Here is a 6,363-nt window from a genome sequence, read left to right on the forward strand (position 1 = left end):
TCACAGTCTACTGCGGCCCTGGATCTCAGTCATCTCTAGGTGGCTCCTTTTCAGCAATAGATCCTGTGTTGAGGGTTTGATCTCCATTGTTTTCTTGTCCTTCTTTCCTCTCCTGTCCCCTCCTGATGCCCAGAGTTCTGCACTTCCTTGCGGAGGATGTTGCTCCTCATCGCCACTGGGCCCAAAATCTGACAGTCGTGCCTCCATTGCCAGTTGGAGCCTTCCTTCTGCCAGGTGGATGTCCAATTGTCCTTGGCAGCCATTCCCCCTACTCTTCTGTCTCGGGGATGCCGGTGGGGTGTGACCCCATTCAAAATCTGGACACTGAGTGCCCACTCTCCCTGCCAACTGTACAGCGCCAAAGGCACCTCCATACCGTGCCCAGACCCCTTTTCCCCACAGACCCTCTCATGGGGCCAGGGTGATGCCCTGGAGGTGCCCATGACTGGCTCCCCATTCTTTACCCGCCTGCCTTCACATAAAATATTTCTGAAGGCATGGGTAACCTGTCCAGCCCTTTCAAAATCAGAAGTATAATTCCTTAAAGACTCTTGATCAGCTTTTAAATGATCTTAATTGGCCTGAATTGGAGGGAGAATGGGATTCCTGTCCCCCCCCCCTCCCTCCCCACGCTGCCCATTATTGTCAGTGCCGGGATCGACATGCCGCCTAGCGCTGGTATTTTCGCGCCCCCTTCCCCCTCCCCCCAACTCTGCCTCCGTTCCCATCTTCAGGGGCCCTGAAAATTCAATCCTATTGTCTCAACTATTGGTTCAGAGTCACAGAGGTTTCTGCCTCAAGGGGGAGGGGTGGGGGGGGGGGGGGGTGGCGTTGGTGCGGGTGTTGTCCTCTTGAGCAAGTGATCAACTTTTATCTCTGAATCTATTGACAAACACATGACATGATTATATAAAGTGTCTTACTAATCATAATCTGGTCACTTCATGCATCATAGCAAAAATAATGCAGAGGTCCATTCCCTTCCCCAGATGAATAGAGGTGTTTGCCAAACAAGATGACAGTGGCCCTTTAAGCCTTGCCTGTGTCTCTGGATTTTTTAAAAAAAATTTTATTTTTAGAGATACAGCACTGAAACAGGCCCTTCGGCCCATCGAGTCTGTGCCAACCAACAACCACCCATTTATACTAACCTTAGAGTAATCCCACATTCCCTACCACCTACCTACACTAGGGGTAATTTACAATGGTCAATTTACCTATCACCTGCAAGTCTTTGGCTGTGGGAGGAAACCGGAGCCCCCGGCGAAAACCCACGCGGTCACAGGGAGAACTTGCAAACTCCGCACAGGCAGTACCCAGAATTGAACCCGGGTCCCTGGAGCTGTGAGGCTGCGGTGCTAACCACTGCGCCACTGTGTTAATGTAGCTGGTCCATTATCTTAGATCTGCAGGTTTCATGGTTGGGTTGATTTGATTTAGAGATACAGCACTGAAACAGGCCCTTCGGCCCACCGAGTCTGTGCTGACCATTAACCACCCATTTATACTAATCCTACACTAATCCCATATTCCTACCACATCCTCACCTGTCCCTATATTTCCCTACCACCTATCTATACTAGGGGCAATTTATAATGGCCAATTTACCTATCAACTGCAAGTCTTTTGGCTGTGGGAGGAAACCGGAGCACCCGGAGGAAACCCACGCAGACACAGGGAGAACTTGCAAACTCCACACAGGCAGTACCCAGAATTGAACCCGGGTCGCTGGAGCTGTGAGGCTGCGGTGCTAACCACTGCGCCACTGTGCCGCCCTGGTTGTGTACACCAGGAATACTATGCCACGAACCTCTGTGTTTTCCTGAAACACCCTGTGGACGTTAAGCACGCTTGGCACAATGCCGTCCATGTACCGATGATTTAAAGGTTATGCTGGGGGGTGGGTGGTGGCACAGTTTAGCCTCTGAGTTTATCTGTAAATGGAGGTTTGTGGTCATTAGACAGTAGCGCAGTGTAATGTGGAGGAACAGCTGCACAGTCAGACTGGGTTACGGGGACGCAATTTACAGCTAAATTTGGGAGTAGTTTAGATCTGTGGATTCCTCGCCTACAGGAAAATGGATTGACATTGTCCAAACCCTTTTCACTTTGACCCTTTAACAGCCATCATTCGTGCAATAGCCATCTGTTTCATATCCTCAAATCCACTACTATAAAGTTTGATTCATCTCACTGATGGACTGGACTAACTAAACCCATAGGACTAACTAACACTTCATTCCACATGTAAGTCTAAACTCTCCTTTCATGAGCCCTCCCTCCAAAGCACTGCCTTATTTTTTTAAGTAACTCAGTCAGGAATTTCAGTAATTAAAAATCTCAAGGGATGGTATAAAACCCTGCCCCATGAGTGGTGACTGGATAGAGCGTCAGTCATGCTGTGCATGGATCTAGCAGAGGCTTGTGTAAACACAATAATCATTAAAGAGAGCAGTAAAACTCCACTATAAACAGGAAAGGCCTGCAGGGAATTTACGAAGGTACACTCTACCCAAAGGTTTAATTGGAAAGTGTTGGAAGCCATAAAAAGTTCATGCATTGTGACTCACTGGTGGTCCTATAGCAGGAGTTTGTGGTTGTATGAATGGACTGTGCCACATGTGGGCAAAGTGCAACTTGGTGTCCACGATTATCCACCCCATCGCCTTCTGATTTCATCCAGAACATCAGAAAGATGTGGAAAGACATCGGAGGGGAAATGAAAGAGGGTCTTCCATTTCTATAGCGGCTTTCATTACATCAGGACGTCACATCTAATGAAATATCTTTGAAGTGTAGTCACTGTTGTGATGTAGGTAATTTACACAAAGCAAGGTCCCCACAATGATAATTTGTTGTTTAGTGATGTTGGTGAGATAAATATTGGCCCCTGCCCTTCTTCGGAATAGTGCTATGGAATCTTTTACATCTACCTGAGAGGGAAGACAGGGCCTCGGTTTAACATCTTCATCCCAACAATGACTCTTCTGACAATGCAGCACTCCCTCAGTACTGCACGCCGATTGTCAGCCTAGTTAAAATGTTTAATTCGCTAGAGCAGGACTTGAAGCCACAACCTCCAGACTCAGAGGCAAGTGGGCTGTTCACTAAATTGCAGTCATCATCTTGCAGGAAGATATCAGCAGGTGAGGCAAGTTCAAATGCATCCTCTAGTAAATGTACAACAGTAAAATCCCTGGTGTGGACTGGCGGCTGGGATTGTGGGAGAGGTGGTGATCGGCCAATTGTTTTCCCAATGAAGAGGGAAGATTCGAAAAGCAAATCCCAGGAGGGCGGGGAAGGAGTTATTACTAGAAGTAAACCAGACAATGTAAAGACCATCTCACAAACATATATCCTCACCTGTCCTATCGAACAAAACTATCAATGTCCGCAACTTGCCCAATCATGTGCTGTAGGAAACCTTGCCCTTCTGGGACTGCACTGACTTGACGTTCAAGTAGTTATTGAATTCCTTTAAGCTCCGCAATTGATATAAAGTATTAAATAGTTTTCAACTACCATGCTGAACCACAAGTAATTTTTCTTGTGTGGCAGGTTTACTCCCTTTCTTACTGTCTGCAGCAGCTATCTGGCCTTGCTCTTTTCGACACTCGCTTTGAAAGCTATAGATAGACTCACTAATTTTGTAAAAGACAGACTGATAAATACCTTCCAAAATAAACAGGGCCTTAATGAATTTAAGTAACTACTCCTAAAGTTCAAAAATGTATTTGAACACATGTATTCAAATAGAATGACCTGGCTCCTCCCATGGGCATCTGCCCAATCACTGGTTCAGCAATAAATGTATCAAAACTGAGTTGAGCAAATTTTTTTTTAACCCCTTATGTACCATGAAACCAATAAAGACGATTATGCCAAGCTTACGTGTTTTGAGATTGCTACGTATTTGGCCAGAAAGGGATTTTGTTTTAATTTGTCTTATACTATTAACGTAAGGGCAGATTTAGTTCATAAAACACTAACATCGTGAAATGGACAAGCTATTTAGAATGTTGATTAGGACGGTGTCTGGATTGTACCCCAAATGAAACGACTATCATAGACACCAGTTTGTTTCATTTTGCATGTTTCATTAGTTTTGAGAAAATGAGGGTTGTTTCAGGTATGTTTTACCATTATTATAGAGTGTGTTTTCATTCGATATGCCCAGCTAAGCAGCCATACAGGTACCACATTTGGGGAGAATTTTATTCTGTGCGGTAACTTTTTGAACTTGGTGAGCCAATCACCTGTGCAAAGAGTTTACGAGGGATCAGAAGGCACTCTCACTCTGTCTGTGCCTCTGGAGCGGTCATTCCGAGGCAGTCAGAGAAATGCAAAGACTAGGTCAAGAATGGCAGAGTGCATCCACATGGCTTGTAGTCTAAAGACAGTGTCAGTTAATATAGAAACATTTAGCCTTTTAATGACTTCTCCCATCAACATCCTGGGGGGTTACCATTGACCAGAAACTGAACTGGACCAGCCATATAAATACTGTGTCTACAAGAGCAGGTCAGAGGCTAGGAATTCTGTAGCGAGTAACTCACCACCTGACTCCCCAAAGCCTGTCCACCATCGACAAAGCACAAATCAGGCGTGTGTTGGAATAATCTCCACTTTCTTGGATGAGTACAGTTCCAACAACACTCAAGAAGCTCAACAATACTTGATCAGCACCCGATCCACTACCTTAAACATTCGCTCCCTGCACCACCAATGCACAGTGGTAGCAATGTGTACCTAAACCCGTGATCTTTACCACCTAGAAGGACAAGAGCAGCAGATGCATGGGAACACCACCACCTGAAAGTTCCCCTCCAAGCCACACACCATCCTGACTTGGAACTATATCGCCGTTCCTTCACTGTCGCTGGGTCAAAATCCTGAAACTCCCTTCCTAACAGCACTGTGGGTGTACCTACCCCACATGGACTGCAGCGGGTCAAGGCGGCAGCTCACCACCACCTTCTCAGGGCAATTAGGGATGGGCAACAAATGCTGGCCTAGCCAGCGACACTTGCATCCCGTGAAAGAATGGAAAAAAAAGTAGCAAAGTTGTGTATTTTGTGTGTATTTCATTTATTTAATATGAAGCATGATAGGAAATGGAAGTATCTTATTACTAAATGATATTCTGTTCATTCATGTTGTCTATGAAAGATAAATCAGTTCTGAGATATCTGTGCACCTCCAATTCTGACCTCTTGTGCATCCCTGATTTTAATCGCTCCACCATCGGTGGCTGTGCCTTCTGCGGCCTAAGCCCCAAGCTCTGGGATTCCCTCCCTACATCTCTCTGCATTTCTGCCTCCCTTTCCAGCTTTAACATACCTCTTTGACCAAGCTTTCGGTCACCTGTCCTAATATCTCCTTTAATGGCTCGGTGCTGGTAACTCTCCTGCGAAGCGCCTTTGGGCATTTTATTATAATAAAGGTGCTATATAAATGCAAGTTGTTGTTATTGGATAATAATCTGCCTCATCTCAATTCCTCTTCCATAAAGACAGGACAAAAGCGTATGCGAGATCATAGTATCCATTTTACACAATGAAGGTTATGATGCTTGCGCTGTGCTGTTGTTTAACTGAACACTGGCCGCTAAAGGTACACTGCAAATCATTGGGAGTGTGAAGGGAGGGTTTGGCCCCTGATGCTTCAGCCCAAAGGAATATCCAGCGCAATTCATAGCACAAGCTAAATCTTAGAGAGGAATGCTTCATGTTTGTCAGAACCTGATTTAGCTCATTTAGGGTTAACTTGCAAACATCTAATTTGAAGTTACTTTTGCCACTCTCAAAGGTCCCTTCTTCTTGTTTATGCCTCACCAACTCCCTCCTCAGTCCTATTATCATTTCTCAACTGAAGAGACAAGTAGCTAATTCAGCTCATTCATGTCGATGGCTGTTCTGTGACCACTCGCTATGAGCTGCATAAAATCAGAGCAAAAGAGAGGGAGTGCTGCATTGTTGGAGGTGCTGCCTTTTGGATGAGACATTAAACTGAGGCCCTGTCTGTCATCTCAGGTGGATGCAAAAGGTCCCACGGCACTATTTGAAAGAAGAAGAATTCTCCCTGGTGTCCTGGCCAATATTTATCCCTCAACCAACATCACTTAAAAAAAATTGATCTGGTCATTATCACATTAGTGTTTGTGGTGACTCAGCAAGATCCTGTAAATTCAGTGGCAAGACAGGTGCTCCAATATCAGTGTCCTCTCTCAGGCCAACAGCCCGAGTATCGAGACACTGGTCATGGCTAGTCAGTTACGTTGGGCGGGCCACATCGTCCGCATGCCTGACACAAGACTCCTACTCCGAGATCCGTCACGGCAAGAGGCTACCAGGAGGGCAGAGG

This window comes from Heterodontus francisci, chromosome 13 (assembly GCF_036365525.1).
Source record: "Heterodontus francisci isolate sHetFra1 chromosome 13, sHetFra1.hap1, whole genome shotgun sequence".
NCBI classification, from domain to species: domain Eukaryota; kingdom Metazoa; phylum Chordata; class Chondrichthyes; order Heterodontiformes; family Heterodontidae; genus Heterodontus; species Heterodontus francisci.